Here is a 20004-nt window from a genome sequence, read left to right as displayed (position 1 = left end):
GCAAAGGAGGCAATCGAGTATTTCTCGGATCTTTTTTCGAGGTCTATGGAGTCCAGTCTGGGGGAGCTATTGCAGTTAATCCCGACAATGGTCACAGGAGAGGAAAATTCATTGTTGGAGGAGGCTCCTGACATAGAGGCCGCTCGGCGTTTGGTGTTCACTATGGATGGGGAGAATGCGGCTGGTCCCGATGGGTTTACAAGTAGGTTCTTTACCTTTGCATGGGATATCATTGCGTAAAACTTGCATAGGGTGGTGGTGAGTTTCTTCTGTGGAAGTGAGCTGCCTAGATTCATTATCTCCACTTCAATTGTTTTGATACCTAAAGGTTCGAATCCCCAGGATTTCTCCAAGTACAGACCAATTAGCCTGTGCAATTTTTTCAATAAATTATTATCCACAATTTTAGTGGAACGTATGGCCTTGGTACTGTCGAGAATTATATCTCCCCAGCAAACGGGTTTTGTCAAAGGCTGAAGCAAAACGGATAACTATTTGCTAGCTCAGGAGCTGATCTCGCTTATAGGCAAGAAGTCAAGAGGGGGGAATGTCGCCGTAAAACTGGATATGGTTAAGGCATATGATCGAATGTCTTGGTGGCATATTATTTCTTTCTTGTGCAAATTTGGGTTTGGGGAGCGGTTCATAGACATGGTCTGGAGGTTAATTTCTAACGTCTGGTTTTCAATCATCAATAACGGAACATCCCACAGTTACTTCAAATCTAGCAGGGGTCTCCGGCAAGGAGATCCATTATCCCCAGTGTTGTTCATTATTGGTTCGGAGATGTTCTCACGAAGCCTCAATAATCTAGCAGGGCTTCGTAGGGTTCAGAGTCCCTACGAGATGTCTAGCAGTCACGCACCTAGTGTTTGCTGATGACGTGCTAATTTTCTCGAATGGGGCTACTGCTGCTTTAAAGCGACTGGTGCAGGTGCTTGATGCTTACCAGCATTCATCGGGACAACTGGTAAACGTACAAAAGAGTGGTTACTTGGTTCATAGGACCCTACCAATAGCTCGGAGAAGGGCGATTGAGCGGCTTACGCAGTTTACTAGATAGGAGTTTCCAATTCGTTATCTTGGCTTTCCCTTGTATTTAAGCCGAAGCAAATCTGTGTACTTTGGAGAGATGTGTCAGGCTGTGCTGGCTAGAATTATGTCTTGGAAGTCAAGATTGATTTCCCCGGGGGGGAAAATAGTTTTGATAAAGCATGTGCTCTCATCCATCCCAGTACATTTACTATTAACTACCGTGTGTCCTACCTCGGAGTTTAAAAGAATAGAGTAGGCTTGTGCAATTTTTCTATGGGGATCATCAGGAGAAGGAATGAAGTTTCATTGGATCAAATGGTCTCAGTTATGCCTTCCGATTGAGGAGGGGGTGTGGGGTTCAAAAAGCTACAGGATCTTTACTCGGCCTTCTCCTGCAAATTATGGTGGAACTTTCGGACAGGTGTGTCGCTTTGGGCGGAATTTATGCGGGCAAAATACTGCAGGGCGCTCCATCCTTGCCAGGTGGAATGGAAACGATTTGACTCGAGAATGTGGAGAAGAATGTTAAATATAAGCCGAAAGGCAAAACTATCCATGCTATGGCTGGTTAATGTAAGGTCTTGTAACTTTTGATACAACAACTGGTTGGGCAGTGAGACTCTATGCCTCAAAACTTTGGTATATCCGGCCCTCACTTTCAAGGACTTCTGCATGAATGGGGAATGGAAGTTTAATTTGCTCACCCAGTATATTCCGCAAGAGATTATCCTCCCAATATTACAATATCCGGTCCCGGAGCAAGATGGGAGCGACGAGGTTATATGGAGGCTGACGGCATCAGGGAGGTTCACTTTGGCATCGGCCTTTCAGGAGGTCCGGCAGTCTCGTGACTACTTTTTGATACAATCCCAGGTATGGCATCCGCGGATTCCATTGAAAATCTCTTTCTTCATGATGCATCTGCTATTGGGGAGATTGCCACTAACTGGTGCTTTGTGGAGGGTGGGTGACGGGTATTTTACATACGTGCAAGCTAAAAAATACCGAATTACACCCGTTCACTGCAAGTATACAGATCAACTAGTAGTTTAGGGTATATATCGGGTCAATCCCACAAGGAAGAGTGAACAATTACCGGTATTACTAAAGCTTCTCTATTATTTAGACTATCAATAAATTATAACAAATTTAACCTACTGAAATTATACAAAATAACAAATAAAAGCTCCTTAGGTTGTGGTATCCCTAACTACTCATGCAAGTGCTATATTTGGATCATTGAGTACTACATCTAGGCTAATTATGGTGTAATTTCCTTATGCATTTGAATCCTACTTTCGTAGTGAATCAATTATACCCATAACTAATCCATACCTATTTTCATGGTTATGAAATTAGCTACAAGTTCATTTCTTCAATGAAATTACATGAAATGAATCACTAAAAACCACATAAGTGCACCTCTACTTTCGTGAGTGTACTCCCTATGTTTAGCACTTCTTGAACTAGTGTTAAATCTCAATTTTCATTGCAGAAACAACACCTTAGATAATCACAATTAATGGTACCAGATTAATCATGATTTCAAGAGCTAAAGTGCTAAATAACTTGCTCAAATCATAGCAGTCAAATAACCAAATAATAAACACTAACAATTATAGAAAGTTCAACCAAACCCAAGGTATAAACTTTAGAAACTCATAATGAACACAAAATCCAGAACTTGTATATTAACTAAACTTGGAATCAAATACAAAAGATAAAGAGTTTGGAAGGAATACAACCCTTGTCACATGAGCTTTCTTCCTTGCCTTCTTCATCCTCCATCTTCATCCTAATCTAGATAATAAACAAGAATGGAAAAGCTACACTACTCTATACTAAGCTAAACTAACACTAGGGAGATGAAAGAGCTACATTTCTGCAACTTCCAGCTTCTCCCGTATGTCTCTCTCTATTTTCTGCTATGAACTCCCAATCCCCTTTTTGCAATGAATTTGGCTCTTTTATGATGAAAGGTGGTCAAGAAATGAGGATTACATCTCCCTTTTACAGCTGGGAATGTTTCTCACATGTCTAGCATCCAATGTGAGTTGGTGGAGGTGAAATTGAGTTTTACGCGTACAGAGCAGCCTTTTCTGACCACAATCCGGCCAGTGATCCGAGCTGCTACAGTACCTCGGATCCGTATGGATCCGAGCTCGGTTCCACTAACCCAGAAACAACCGAGGGTTCGGATGAATAGTGGATCCGAGTGTGGATCACTTGCTCTGTTTTTGGCCCAACTTCAACCAATCTTTTCTTGATGTTAGAGGCTGAACCAGCTCATGTCTAAAACACAAAAGTTGTAGCCTTTTGAGTTATATTTCTAATGCATCAAGAATCACCTCATTTGGATCTGTGTAGGCTGAGATATGACTGAAATACCCTTGCCTGCTCATTGCCCTGTTCCAGCTTCGACCAGTAGAAATTTGCTATTGTAATTCGGCATTTTGACCTGGAAAACCTTCAAACTGGATTTAGATGTCTTCAGCAAAGTTGTAGATCTATCTCTTATCTTCAAATGGGTTCAAGAATCATCCCAATCCGATCATTGTAACTCAAGTTATAGCCGAAATACGAAAATGTGTCAAAACTGTCAAAATACACAAAATCCAAGTAAAAAGTGATAAAAACCTCATTTAATCACTTAAAAACATTTATTCACCAATTATAGCCAAAATGATTCATATTCTTCCAATAATATAACCAAAGTGACTAAAAATAATATAAAATGTCATACAATTATTACGTAAATTAGTCACTTATCAGTGGGAGTACAACTGGCATCAAAATATTTGTACTGCCAAGAGGGATCGATTGAGGCCTTGGAGCATGTTTTCTCGGAGGGTAAGATTGCAAAGGGAGTATGGGATTATTTTGGTAGTTTGTGTAGGTTGGCACAGCTAGGCTCCTCACTACGGACATGGATAACGGGATGGTGGATGTCTGCGCCACACACAGTGAAAAGACGGTTCCTTTTCTTAGTTCTTCCAAGCTATATATGCTGGCATATTTGGAAGGCTCGGAATCAAGTGTATTATGAAGGGATCCGGATGCGAATAGTGAGGATTTGTCATGACATTTTGTTGGACGTGAAAGCGGTGGTAGAAGTCCAGTTCAATCAAAGGGTTGCGGTGCAGACCTTTCCTCAGCTATATGAGTGGATAACGCAAACGCCAACTCGCTATGGCTACTAGCTAATGGGATGGAAGGCGAAGGAGGCGGGGATGTTAACATTAAATATGGATGGATGCTCCAAGGGCAACCCAAGAGTGAGTGGTGGTGGAGGAATTCTACGTGATTCTTTTAGATTGCCATTATTTGCTTTTTCAGCGTATTTTGGAGAAACTACTAGTTTGCGGGCAGAGGCATTGGCCCTATTAACGAGTTTTCGCCTGTGCAAGCAAAAGGGGTTCACCAATGTCAGTATACAAGTGGATTCTGTGAGAACCCTGAAAATATATATATATATATATATATATATATATATAAATATCAGTGCATATTTCATTTGCATTTTTAATTCTTTAATAAATTTTAGCATTAAATCTAATTGTTTTAATTAAGTGCGTAGAAATAAATTTTATGTGCAAAATAAAAGAATTGTGCTAAACTATTAAATTTCCTAGTTTTGTTACATTAAATTCATATTTCGAAGGTAAATTATTTCATTGATTTAACAATTAAATTTCTTTGAATTCCGATAGCTAATCTTAAGCGTTAATAATGATTAAGTTAATAAGTTTTGATATAAAAGGATAAACGAATATTAAGAATGTTAAATTTATATATTAAGGTCAAACTTGATTTTTATAGTTTAAATAATTAGGTAATAATGTTAGGAATTACTAGGAACCTTAATATTAAATTGTAATCGATAAATTTCGATAATCGAAACCCTCGCGAGATTAGTACACTATTAGGAGTTTAAATCACGCATGGGGATAATTCGTGAGATTATGCTCGAATCAAGGGCTTAAGTGGTCATTAGAAGGAAAAGTGAAAAGTCCAAAATACCCTCCACTACCTCACAAATTACCATGCAAACCCATCAAAATTTCTGGACAATATTATAACTCCACCACCCTAACCGGCCAATGCAAAAACTTTTACCACTCCTACACTCAACCCCTTCTCAAAACCGCGGCACCACCTTTCTCCCTCCTCATTTCTATATCACAAACCACTACCGCAACTCCATTCCACCTCCTCTGCAACAATTCACCTCAGACCACACTCCACCTTCACCTCGTTAACATCGACTGAGATAGAGAGGGAGAGACTGAGCCGCACTCTGCAATCCAAGAGGAAAGAAAAGGAAGCTGCGAGCTGAAATCTTTTCTGTTTCTGTCAGTGAGCTTGAGGAAAGAGAGGGAGAGGCGGTGCGTGAGTTTCCTTTGCATTTTCTAAACCTCACCCAGCTGCTAATTGTCACCATTTCCATCAGTTCCAGCCGCAACTATTGCAACCACTGCAACCAGGAACATCACGTTCAATCGCGTGTGAACCAAGAGGGGAGAAACTTCAGCTTTCTGCCGTGCGTATAATCTTCTTTGTGAGGTAATTACTGAGCTAGAATAAGTTGATTAGTGATAGATTGAACTATCTATGGACATGCCTGTTGAGCTGTGCACTCGGATGATGCAATTAAGGCATGAGAAAATCTGATTAGGAAGAAATTGGAATTGCCGTGAGACTGTTTTGGGAAATACAGCTTCAATTATGTCTCTTTGTAGTAGTCTGAGCTGATAAATGCGTTGATCTAACTAAGAACAAGATGATTAAGCTTTGTATACAGCTCCTTGGCTCGGTTAAGCAAGAAAAAAAATAAAAATGAAATGGATCAGCTTACATGCAAGCTTAGCCGAGGAAAACTGAATAAATTTCTGGATTTTTGGATGATTCTTGTTGCTGACCGAATCGGATTTTTGAACTAGAAATGTTAATCGACTAGCTAAGTAATTGCATGCCAAAATTGAGTACTTAATATCATGTTTTAGCCGAGTAAAAAGTTGGATTTATGACCAATTAACTGCTGGAATTCTGTGTAGCCGATGACAGATTTATTGTGATGGAATTAGTTGCCAAAATTACATGTTATTTGTTTTATTTCATGTCGGAAAATTTTGATGGTGGGCTCTATGAACTCCCACCCTTGGATTAATGATTGATGATGGATATAATGCTAGTTTAGTGCTTAAATGGGTAGATTAATGATACCTAGCTAGTCTCGACTTCAAGGGATGTGTAGTTCAAAAATGTTCAGGTTTGCCCTGTTTCAATCGCACCCCTTTTTGCAGAATTTTGAGGGTTTCATGACTTATATATCATGTTTATATGTTGAATATATGGTGTATAAAGTTTCATTTAAAAATATTGGGATTTGGTTGGTCAATGGGATCAATTTCGTGAAGCCAGTAAATCTGGAAAACTGTTTTCGTAATACTCTGACCCGCTTTTGTATTTCGGCCATAACTCTGTGCTCCGATGTCAAAATCGAGTGCCATCAGCGGCATTTGAAACTAGATATCCCAGCCTTTCCAATGGTATAAAATGTATGTTCTGGTTCCATGTGTGTGAGCCGAACCAACCATTTAAAGATGACTACTCTGTTTCTCTGTTTTACAAGAACAAAATGCTGAGGCTACAACTTGTGGCTCGAATTCGATCTAGTTGTGTGCCGAATTTCAAAATGATTTCTTCTGTGAAATTATAGCTCTATGATTATGTTTTCCAATGCCATAAACCATGCCAAATTCCAAGTTAATTTGAGTGACCTGTGATCAAAATATGAAACCTGTTCTGTTCTTGAAAACCCTCCTTTTTGGGACAGATTTGATGCAAGGCTCAGTGTAGACTTGCAAATTTAATCTCTTGGTGTTAACCACCACAAATGTTGTTCTGGGATGACCCTTAAACCTTTTCTATGTAAATGAACCATGTTTAGAGGATTTTCCTTGGTCAAAAGTTTAGAAAAGGAAATTTTTATATACAAGGCAGCTTTGCCTTAAAATTTTGGAAACTTGAGTGATTTTGTTAAGTGACTTCCCATGCCTATTTTTCTATGAAATTTGGTAGAGAGACAACCCTTATATGGTAGTATTATACTGCTAATTATGGTGTTATTCAGAGACCGTTTCATGGATCAAATAAATTACCAAAGTTCATGACTCGAGTTTGAAAAACCCATGTTTCACAAAGGAATTTTGGTAACTTTGAGTTGCCATATCTTAGTATTCAAAACTCCGTTTCTTGTTCCGTTTATTTTTTTATACTCTTGGATTACAACACTAATAGATTTATAAATTTCAAAAGCTAGTTCTAAACAAGTGAATTTTTCCGAATTTTCAAAGTTGACCAAAAATCAACTTAAATCTGCTTTATGAACTAAAAACAGAGATTTTGAGCTTATTTTTGAATGTTTTCCATGTGGAATCTTAGAAAGGTGTATTCTAGGAACTTTTAGTACTTTGGAAGTAGTTTCCAACGGTACCAAGTTTTCCAATTTTGGACCTACTGAGTACAAGATCTGATTTTTCTAAGTTTGACGTGCAAAGCTGAAATTTTGCCGATTTCTTATAAACTGAAATTTTGAAAACCCGTTATTCCTTCTTGATGATAATTGGTCGCTTTAAACTTGATTTCATGAAGGAAATTATTTTTTTCCTTGTGTTAATAAAACCTCACTTTTGAACCTTTATTTTGAGTGGTTAAGGTTCTTAATTTGAGGTATTGACAAGTCTACATGAGTGTAACTCCTTTCTTGAATAATGCGTGATTATGAGTGAAAAATACTTGTCAAATTGCTTCAGGTGCCCAAGCTAGTCTTGAAGAGAATCCCAGAGGGGACAATTAAAGATTTCTCGCTCAATTACTTTTGAATTGGTGAGTGTCCTTGCTTGTTCTATGCCTACTTGATTAAAGTGCTTTCTTGACTTGATATGCGATAATTGAAAAATGGTTTCTGCTCCATCGAAGTGGGCAGTGTGTACTTTATCGCACTAGCTCTTTCGAGTGGTGACTTGCTTGAAATATTTTCGTGAAATATCCTGTTTGCACTTGCTAAGCATTGAGTAGGGGAATGTACCACACCTGAGGGTGGGAGGGCCTCTTATCCTATCTCAAATGCTAAAACCTTGGAATACTTGCTAAGCACTAAGTAGGGGAATGTACCACACCTGAGGGTGGGAGAGCCTCTTATCCTATCTCATGTGCTAAGTACTGAGTAGGGGAATGTACCACACCTGAGGGTGGGAGGGCCTCTTATCCTATCTCAAGTACTAAATCACTAGGCAGGGGAATGTACCACACCTTAAGGGTGGGAGGGCCTCTTATCATGACCTGGTAATTTCTTATTTTGTGACGTCGTTGGGTGAATCCCTCGACTAGTTTATCCAGGGGGTATACTCGAGTACTACCGCTCTCTTTTATTTTGTCGTGCGGGCCCGGAGCTGGGGTATGATCGGTGGCCGGAGTTAAGTAAAATAAGGAGTTCTACATGGACCGTTAGTAGTGAGAGTTGACGGAGGGTCAACTACGGTAATTTCTGATCAAGCGCGGAGAATGGCTCCTGAGAGCCATGTATCCTACCGTGTGCTGTTATACGCTTTCCTAATTGTTGAATTTTAATACTCGTTACTTGCCTTATATGATTGCATGTTTTGGGCACCACTGAGCGTTAGCTCACCACACGATATTTGTTTTCCTTAACAGGTTCTGGGAATCGAGAAACTTGAAGTCTATCTTATCGTTATGTAAATATTATTTCGAATCGTACTTGTATCTTTGTTTTGGGTTGTCACTTGAAGCTGGAAAAGTGCAAACCCTAAGTTTTGGCTTGTATGAATTTATTTGAGCTTGATGAGTTTGCTGTATGGTTTATAATGTATATTTGTAGGTTGTGTTGAACTAGTCGGAGATGTATTTAAGAGTGAACGGTTGGATGTTCATTGGTAATGTTATCTCTGAAGTTAATGTGATTTAATATTCCAGTCGTTTAAAGGTTTGGCACGTCCGGATGACAAATTGTGTTTTGATTTTAAGTTATACGTGGATTAGTGGTCGGTTTGCTTGCGTGAGTCCCGGCGAGAGCTGGGCAGGCGACCCGCCAACTCTCTGGTTCGCCTTAGGGGAAGTGGGGCCGCCACAGATTCACTTACCCTGGTTGGGATTATTCAATGACGGTTGCAGTGCCCGTGGGTGATACGAAGGGAGATAGAACCGATTTGGGGCTTGGCTGAGGATGCGGCGGGGTTTGAGCATTGTTATCGAGAAGCTAACAGGGTGGCAGATAGACTAGCAAATGTGGGCGCTTCTGCTCGCAACCGCACTATGAGCATCTATGACCAGTTTAGTGCAATTCCTAGGTTGGCACGCGGGGAAATTTGCATAGACAGATTAGGCATGCCTTCGATCAGGAGGAAGAGAGTAGGATAACTTTGCGGGTTGGTGGAATCGAGAATGTTAGAAAATTGTGTAACCTTGTTGGTTTCCTCTTGAGTTTATAAAACAATAATTCATTCAAAAAAAATTAGATGTAATATGAATTATTGGATTGTAATGTTTCTTTTAATGTTTTCCATAATATATTTTATCTTTTTATTAATTTGGTTTAAAAATAAATATTGTCAGTTTCACACCTAATAAATTTAAGCTAATTAAATTATAGATTCTATTTCTTTTTTGGATGAAAAGATAAAATGGCAAAATTGTACAATTTAGTTTATTAAGTGTTACGCCCCATTTTTTTGAAAAAAATAAATTTATGTTGAAAAAATGAGTTTTTGATTAGTTTTATTTGAAAATTAGTTTTTGATTTTAGAAAATAAATAAAAAAGTGCCTAAAATGGGATTTAAAATATGCGACGGTTTTGGACCAAAATAATAGTCTAAAAAGGGTTTTTAGGAAAAAATAGGAGACACCACTTGATATTGAGTTTAGGTGTACCAAATCATCCAAAATATATTTTTAAAGAAATAAATAATAATAAAACTCCTTTTAGACGACTCCAAATCTTTGAAAATAAGAGAAAAAATTCGAGAGTCACGGTTGAAGCAGGAAAGGCAAAGATTTGATAAACTCAAATTTAAGACACCCTTTCAGTCTAGCCAAGGTTAGTTGCGAGATTTAGTCAAAACTTTCCTAATCTAACCTATAAACTTATCACATTAGAGTGTTTCTATATGGATGCGAATCTAAACCTAGGGGGATATCAGGAGGGTCGGAATGTTTTTTCAAAGTTTAATTGAGACCAATTACATTAATTGCGATGCCGAAAAATGATTCTTTGACGAGATCATGAATATGCAAAAGATGAAACTCGAAAAAAGAAAAATAATAGTAGATAAATATATATGATCTAAGAGAGAGGAATGCAACATAACGGGTATGGGAGTCTAAAATTCATGACATAATTTTCCTTTCTATAGGGGGATTAAGAGCATGCTAAGGTTAAGAAACTAGACTCGTCCATTTTTCATATTCGAAGTGTGACTCTCCTAATCTAATCAAGCAAATGGACTAACCTATTTCTAATTTTTTAAAATGAGATACAATTCTAAATAATATGGTCCAAACATATAGAGAGCAAGGGAATAATAGTAGGAAAATACCATGCAAGGTGAGAAAAAGGTCCTAAAAATGACAAATATGCATGAAATGCAATAAATGTCACACAAGACATGAATCTAGCGCGAAAACGATTTAAAGGGTCTAGTATTAGACTAGCACATTTCTACAAGTCCTCATTAGCGTTGGACTAGTGAGAAAATGAGGAGAAAGGCCATAGATAGCGTTGAACTAGTGTGATGACATCATACATTTATTATAAACAAATAAATTATAATTAAAGCAAATAAACACATAAAATACATAGAGCACATAACACGTAGGCATGATATCTAAATGCAAAATCCTAAAAAAAGTGAATAAACACATAAACACACAAACATGCAAGCAAAGAAATGCGCATAAAGACCGAACTATTACATTTGGAATCCTAATTACAATCTAATGGGAAAATTTGAAAATAATAACCTAACTATTACATTATCTAAATAATTACATGTTTGGCAAAATTAAAACCTATCTATTACATAATCTAACTAAATACATGTCTTGAGCATCTATCTATTGTAACTTGGCATTTAAATGCCTCTTAAATAATCATCAAAATTAAATAGAATAAATGAAACTTAAAATGAATAAAATGAGTAATTAAAAGAAAAAGCACTCAAAACATGCAATTACACCTAAAAAAAATACATAGGAGCACATAAGAAGATTTAAAATAATAAAAGAAGATACCTCCCTTGAAATAGTGGTTAAATGAAGTTGGATTTGTCCTATTTATACTTCAAAATTAACAAAATGGTTAAGGCACCAATTTAATTAACAAATAAATTATAAAGAAATGAAAATAACCATGAAATCCTAATTAAAAACATTTAAATGAAGTATAATTAACAATTACAGAAGATAGACAAATTATACTTAAGAAATCAAAATTGTTAGCGACCTAATTGCAAAAATTGAGAAAGTTTTTAGGGTCAAAATTGAACAAAAGATAAAGTTCAGGGATCAAATTGCAATTAAATTAGGGACCTAACTTTAAAAAATCTGAAGTTTTTAGGGTTAGAGTAAAAAACTCAAAAGATCAGGGACTGAAATGAAATTTCCGTCTCTGGTCTCTTAAGAAGCGAAAAGGCTAGCGGGTCATTTTTTCATTTCCTTGAGCCAAATAATCATCCGGCCCAGTTAAAACCCAAGGAAAAAAGACGGGCTGGCCTGTCATTTTTTACCAAACCAACCTAACCAAAATACATGGGTTTTGGCTCCCAAACCCAAGTCAAAACCCAGAAAATAAAACAAAAATCATTTATCAAAAGCCCAACAAAACAGCATCAACCCAAACCTTGATTTATTTTACCAAACCCAACAAAATATTAAATCTATCAAAAATTATTAAGCCCTAAAATCCAGAAATAATTTGTTTAAAAACATACTTAAAACATGCAAAAGAGGAATAATGTTTAAAAGGAGTAAAATTGATTCATTTTTTCCAGATTTTGGGTCACTGTGGGATTATTTAAAAGGTTAGGGGTTAAAATGCATTTTTCAGAAGTTTGCATGCAAGACTATCACAGCAACTCTAAAGCTATGGAATTTCACCCAACCAGCAAACATTCGGGACTGATTTATGCAGCTTTTGGATAAAATTGTACAACCCAAACATCAATCATCAAGTTTCTTTTTCCAAATACAAGATTAAATAGCAAATCATGCGGCAAAATCCAACTGGTGGGCTGCCATAGGAAGAAAAATAGCAAGAGTAGAAGAATGAACGAAGTGCAACAAAATCTTTGGTACATCTAGTGAAGGTTTGGGTTGGTGTGAGGAGGAGAGGGGCGAAAGGGATTACCTTTGCTACTTATGAGACCGAAAGAAGTGTGAAAAATCCCAGGTAGGATATGCAAATTTCGGACATAACAAAATTTCGTCTGTTGCACAGGAGCTCAAGCATCGTGAACACTGCAATTTTGAGCTTTGATTTGAAGATGTTGTAATGATTTTCTCCAAAAACCTTCAACACAAAATTTCCTCCCTAGCAAACATAGATTACCCAGCAAAAAACATCTTCCAAAAATAATCCCTGATGAGTTCGGAATATGGTGAAGAAAGGGGCTGAATCGCCAGCCCTGATTCAAAGCTTTTTTTTCAGAAATTTTCTGCTGCTCCCCCTCTTTCTCTCCCTCTATTCTCCCGTATTATTTCCCCTTTCTTTTTCTGTTGCCGCCCTCCTACCCTTTTTTTTTCTAATGGCTGTTTTTTTAAGCCTTTTATATGGAACAAACCCCCTCCCCCAAAAAAAATCCTAAGAGCAATGGTGTAGATAAGTTGGTTTTCTTGTGGCCCATTTGAAGCCATTGGATGGATTTGATTCTAGAATTTTCTTGCTAGAGATTGGGGGGTGAGGTGGCTAAGGGTTGGGGCAAAAAAAAGAAAAAAAATTGAGCAGAAATGGAATGCCAATTTGCCGTTGCAATTACGAAGCAGGAAGCCAGTACAAGCGTGCGTGGGAAGCTTTTCTTTTTTTTGACAAAAATCTGATTTGATTTTCCTTTTCTTCTTTTCTTTTTTTTCTTTTCTACCTTTCCTTTTCTTTTCTTTCTAATTTTCTAAAAAATGAATTTGAGTTGATTTTCTTTAGAAAAAGTAAGAAATAAACATAAAATAACATAACACAAAATAAAAATAAAAATAAACAAATAGATAGAAAAATGAAAAAGAATAAAAATAAAAATAAAGAATATAAAAATTTTTTTTTGTGTCTACAACTTGCCCCTTTTTGTCTGAGTTTCGCAGAATTCAAGAGAAAGACGTAGACACCAAATTGTTTACTTGTCTGCTTCAATTGCAACTAAATCAAAACAAATAAAGTGAGTTTTTTTTTTTTTTTTTTTAAGAAAAGATACTACTATTATTTATTATAAAGGCCTGAAACCAAGCATACACACGAGAAAGCAGATGAGACAACATCTATGAGTGCCTCACCACCCGCCTACGAAACGTTGGAAAGCCCAACCTATCCATCCTAAGGTCCCCCCTGACTAACCGGGGTAGATCCGCAAAAGCAGTAAAGACCTGCCTTGACTCAGAATCAACCCCATAGTTTGCCAGACGATCAGCCGGTGAGTTCGCTTCCCTATAACAATGCGTGACAGAATGAAAACAGTGACGAAATAATTGAATGAAAACAGTGACGAAATAAAGTGAGTTCTAAGTAAAATTGAAACTAATAAGCATTTAAATTAATTGGTGGAGTTTAATTCCAGTCCAAACAACTAATAAAACTTAACGAATTGGAAAATCTAAACCTAGAAAATAAAAGGTTGGTGTGACCGAACCTGAACCTAACAAAGCAAAAGATTGGTGGGCTAAAATCGAAACTTAACAAAATAACGATTGGTAGGATAAAATTCAAACCCAACGAAATGGCGGTTGATGGGATAAAACTCAAATCCAACAAATAAATATTGGTGGGATAAAATCCAAACCCAACGAAATAAAAATTTGTGGGATAATATCCAAATCCAACGAAACAAAGGTCGGTAGGATAAAATCCAAATCCAATAAATAAAGATTGGTAAGATAAAATCCAAACCCAACAAAATGAAGGTTAGTGGGATAAAATCCAAACCCAACGAAATAAAAGTTGGTGGGATAAAACCAAATCTAATGAAACAAAGATTGGTGAAATAAAATCTAAACCCAACAAAATGACGGTTGGCGGGATAAAACCCAAACCTAACGAAATAAGGGTTGGTGGAATAAAATTTAAACCCAACAAGATAACGATTGGTGGGATAAAATCTAAACGTAACAAAATGACGAAGAAATGAAAATGCATTCTAATCAAAAGGTGCAACTCAATTTTTGCTATTTTTCAATCAAATATTAAACTTATTTATAAAATCAGATATTACCTTTGAAAAATTTTTGCCCCAATGTCGATCAGACTTTAGTGAAATGAGTGTTGTTCTTTCTCTTCATTCAAAAGGTGTGCGTAATCCAAATCTGCAAAAGGAAATGAAAACACCTACAACGAAAAAATATAACGCCACCACTGTACAGTCCCTTGAGTCTTGAGAACCATGTAAAATAAGCCCTTTGGTGTCGAGGAACTGTCCATTTTAGAAATGTCGTATAACCTGCTCTTGACCTGCCAGTATATGTATTTAGCCAAACATGCGTATAGCAAGAGATATACATGCTTATATACCTATTACGATAAATTACGGGGAATTGTCTCCCAGCCGAATTCAATAGAAAGCATGTAAAAAATTTTAAACAAGATTATTTCATGCAACAACGCAAAAATAGAGTAAAATGACTTTCAACGAGAAAATGACTTTTATTAAGTTTACGAAAACGATTTGGAGATTCAAATAGAAGTTCGAATGGCCCGTCTACGATAAGAGAAACGTCACATTTGACCCCTTCGGATATCATGTTCCCGAGATTCAGTGTTGCCAAAAGAACCTCAATATGAGAAGAAATCCAAACGAATATAGTCACTAGTTTCTTAACAGTCGACCCTCTACTTTCCATTCACGGCTTAGTCGGGGCTCCAAAACCCTATCTTAGCGCTCTTTCGGATTTTTACTAAGGTTGACTCCACCTATTTATTTTATTTTCTTTTACTTTTGCCTTTTGTTTTCTTTTCTTCTTTCTCTTTTCTTTTTCTTCTTTCTTTTTTTTTTTTTGAAAAGGCACTTTTTCGAGTTTTCATCTAATAAACAAATTTAACGACAGTCTCTATCGATTCAAAAATGCGTTTCAAGATTAATGGCATCAGTGTAATAATCCTTCTCTTGCAAAATTGGTGAAGGTGTATTGACATCATTTGTCATTTAATTAAGCAATTTTCAGTGAAAATATTGCAAGAGGAGGAAGTCGGGGCTTTATGATTTTTGTAACAGGGTCAAGTAGGGTGTTAAGAAATGTTAAGGTTCGAAGGCAAATTTTTAAAGAGTTTTCAAAAATTCTAAGATTGCATTCTATAAAATCTTGCCCCAATATAGGGCTATTAAAACTAAAAAATTGCCCTAGTTTGGCTTTTAACTGATTTTTTTAACAAACGAAAAATAAAATCTGCCCCAGTGTAGGGTTTGTGATCCTTAGGGGGTTATCAAACGAAGGAGTAGGTTATTCTCGAGACTTCAAAAGAGAGAATTAGGGGTAAAATGTTCAAAGGGAAAAGAAGAAGGTCCGACTTTTAGTCCACCCCAAACAATATTTTAAAAAGAAAACTGACATAATCAAATAAAAAATTTCTTACACATATCTGATTTGATTAGTTGAGAAAAAAACCTGCCCATCCATCTTTGTAAAAATGAGTGCTCCTCCAAACAATACCTTCTTAACAATGAAAGGTCATTGCCAATTTGGAATAAACTTTCCTTTGGCTTCATCTTGAATAGAAAGAATTCGTTTCAAAACTTTTTCCCTTTCTCGGAATAGGCGAGATTTGACTTTTTTATTGGAAAGACGGGCCATTCACTTTTGATGACATTGTCCATGGCAAATAGCATTTAAGCGCTTTTCATCAATCAAAAACAACTGTTTATGTCGCTGCTTAATCTATTCAATATCCTCCAACTGAGTTTCCATTAAATACGTAAGGAAGGGATCTCAAGCTCTGCGGGTAGTACTGCTTCCATTCCATACATAAATGCATAAGGTGTTTGTGACGACCCCACTTCCCCCTAAGGCGAACCAGAGGGTTGGCGGGCCGCCTGCCTAGCTCTCGCCAGGACTCACGCAGGCACACTAACCCAAATCCTTCCGAAGATTAACCCAAGCTAATACAATAGCGATTCTTCCAAAATAAAACAATTGCTAACACCACATTAACTTTAAAGATAACAGCATCCGAAGTTAGCCAATCGGCGACTCCTACACACCTCACACGTTACATTCAAGAGAAAAAGTCTTACAGTTTCCAAAGCATATAAATTCATACATACCAAATATAAACACATACAAGCCAAATGTCATAATCAGGGTTTACACTTTTCCAGCTTCAAGTGGCAATCCAAAATAAAAAGTACATTATCCAAGGTAACGCATTACAGCCCACAAAAGTAGTCATAGTATTCAAGTACACCCCAAAAGAGAAACATGAGTAAGTTTCAAAGCTTTCAATTTCCAGAACCTGTAAGGAAAACAAATAAACGTGGGGTGAGCTAAAACTCAGTGGTGCCCCAAAATCATGCAATCACTTGAAACAATTAACACGTATTGATTCGACTGAAGTAAATAAATAGGGAAGCAATAATAGTCGAGTATACCTTAGACTGGTCGAGGGATTCACCCAACGACATTACGTCCAACACTTATATTTATAGACTGGTCGAGGGATTCACCCAACGACTTTACGTCCAGCACTTGATTGTTATAGACTGATCGAGGGATTCTCCCAACGACATTACGTCCAGCACTTGATTGTTATAGACTGATCGAGGGATTCACCCAACGACATTACGTCCAGCACTTGATTGTTGTAGACTGATCGAGGGATTCACCCAACGACTTTACGTCCAACACTTGATTACCAGGACAAGATAAGAAACCCTCCCACCCTTATGGTGTGGTACATTCCCCTGCCTAGTAATTTAGCACTTAGCAAACGCAAGCAAGATATTCACGAAAAACACTTCAAGCAAGTCACCACTCGAAAGGCTAGTGCGATAAAGTACACACTGCTCACTTCGATGGATCAGCAGCCATTTTTGGCAATTATCACATAACGAGTCGATAAAGCACTTTAACCAAATAGCCATAAATCAGGCAGGGACACTCACCAAAAGTGAAGCTCAAAAGTCAAGTTGGGAATCGAAGTTCACGTCCTCGCTACACCCTAGAAATCCAAGTTTTAAAACTATAAGTTTTACTAAACAAACTCTTGTTTTGTATATAAAAGGTTATCTTGTATAAAACTAATTTAATTTCTCGAAACAAATCAATCATTCCCTTGGAATTAAGGCTAGTAAAGAAATAAAATATCTCGTATGGTTTCTTTAAAGGTATTTCCCTTCTAGAGGGCAAACTAGAACCAAATTAATTCAAACAAGTTTTCTTGTCGAACAAGTTCCCTTTGTCTTTTATTTGAAATTATTCAAATCTAATGTTTTTAACAAATTTCCTTTAAAACAATTGGTCAAGGATAATTTTGTGAAAAACTTAAAGTTTGAAAGTTAATGCAATTATTTATTAAAGGTGAAACACTAGTTTAAATAAAGAAAAGAATTAACAAATCGGCAAGGTTTTAAAAGTCCCGATATCTAGATTTTAATATTAACGTACTATACTCAATGTATATAACTTGATATTAAGGCAAAATATTCCCACAAGATTTGATTTAAAGATACTTGAATTCAAAAGACTAGAACGGACTTCACGATTCCAATTCATTTGCACGTTATATTCCAAGTCGCCAATATAGCAAAAACACAATTCGAACATCAATTTCACTAGGGCTTTATCAATCATTAGCCCTAGGTCTCAACAGATTCAATTCTAATCAAAATCAACCAAAGGAAGTCCAAAGTATTAAAACAATTCCAAATCACAAATCGTGGACCTTCCAAATGCATTTCAACCAATCACTTGAACAAATTCACCAAAAATTAAATTATTGCAAAACTACTCAAATGGCCAAGAGCTTCATCAATCATTAGCTCTTGGTATCAAACAACCATCCCTTGCTACGAATAACAGAAATTTTAACTCAAGTATAGGAGATAAGTCACGGCTATCTTACAAACAATTAGCTCTAGAGGTTCATGAATTTCATTTCTTGCTTTGAAAGTCACGAAAATTCCAGCAAGTGTTAATTCAAAATATCTAATAACTCTCCATCTTTTACTTGCTAGATACACTAAACATATAGCTCATAACCTGCTCAACTTAAACTAAAGCAAATAGTACACAAATCCAGAAAATAAACTCATTAAAAGCTTGAGCTAGTTCAGCAATCACGTACGAATTTCCAGCAAAGATACTTCAAAATTTTCAACTAGATTTCCATCCTTAACTTGCTTTAAACACTAAACACTTAACATGCATTTTGTCCAGCATGAAATGAGTCAAATAATAGAATATTTCAGCAAATTATTTCTCCAAGAAGTCCCCATAAATCTGGCATCAGCTACGACATAATCTTTCAGCAATTTGACAAATTATATCCGAAACTTTCTCTACCATTCTTCTTTTTCTTTTTCTTTTTTTTCAACATGCGGGGTGCAGTTGCCATGCTATGTATATCTTATCCAGCAATATGGAATTTATAACCAAAGATTCAAAGGAAAAAAATTGGATAACATCCTGTTTCTTTTTTCTCGGCCAAAGCTAAGAAACTCCAGCAACTTTCTTACAATATTATTGTTATTCTTATTTTATTTTTTTTTCCACAGCTCATAACAGCTTCATGCATGATTAAACAAACAGCTACCTACCAGATTTGATCCACAAACAAGTTCGGATAACCTCAAAACACCAACCAACTAGAAATTTAATCAATCCTGCTCTCGGTTAGCTTGCATGTGACCTGTTTTTGTACCTTTTAAATTTTCTGACTTAATCAAAGTTAATTAATCCTATGCGCAGCTTAATCATCCAAATTTTAGTTAGCTAAACACTTAACCAAATGAAAATCAAACATTTTCCAGCAAAATTCATACTAGAAATACCCAAGACAGCTCTATCGGCTAGACTGGAAAAGTGTGCAGCAATCCAAAAACTTCTAGTACAAATTTCCAGCCATGCAACCGAATTCCTAGCCTTACAGTTCACATGCATCATCAAGTAAAGAACTATCTATCAGATTAAGTCCAAGGCTAAACTCAGATCATCACAGATTAACGAATTAAGGCTGCAAATCTCCAGCTCAAGTTCACGGCAGCTTCACTCCTTTCCAAACCAGATTTCTTAAGTCATAATAATTTTTTTTTCCATCCACCCTCACAAGCATCACATGCAAGTCCATAGGTAGTTTAATCCACCCTTGATCAGTCAATTTCAGTCCAGAGTATTACCTCGGCTTAAGTTTAATACCTGCGACTGGAAGCTGAAGTTATTTCTCTCCTCTCGGCAATCCAAATGCAGCCTGCTAGCTCTTCCTCTCTCTTACTCAAGCCCGCAGCTAAGATGAAGGAAGTTTGGCACTCAAACTCCTCCCCAACTCACGGATGGAATGAATGCAGAATCGCAGGTCTCCCTCTCTTTTTCTTTAGCTCACGAACAGAAAGGAAACAAAACAAAGAATCCGGCTCCCTCTTCCTCACTGCTGTCGATGATACCGAGGCAGTGAAATGGAAGTGAAGTGGGTTTGTTGTGGTTAGTGGAATGTATATATGTATATATATTGCAGTGTTTTAGTGGAGTTGAGCCGGAAGTAGGAATGG

General features: G+C 36.8%; 1 long non-coding RNA gene across 1 annotated transcript; it reads left to right on the top strand.

Moving 5' to 3' along the window:
• The first annotated feature begins 5161 nt into the window (after window positions 1–5161).
• Window positions 5162–9048, top strand: LOC140015058 (uncharacterized). Its single transcript, XR_011821818.1, has 3 exons — window positions 5162–5598; window positions 7851–7923; window positions 8752–9048. It is a non-coding gene; the product is annotated as an uncharacterized lncRNA (long non-coding RNA).
• Window positions 9049–20004: the final 10956 nt, after the last annotated feature.

This window comes from Coffea arabica, chromosome 10e (assembly GCF_036785885.1).
Source record: "Coffea arabica cultivar ET-39 chromosome 10e, Coffea Arabica ET-39 HiFi, whole genome shotgun sequence".
Classification (NCBI taxonomy): domain Eukaryota; kingdom Viridiplantae; phylum Streptophyta; class Magnoliopsida; order Gentianales; family Rubiaceae; genus Coffea; species Coffea arabica.
The sequence above is the reverse complement of the archived record's forward strand: the minus strand, read 5'-3'. Positions and strand labels throughout refer to the sequence as shown.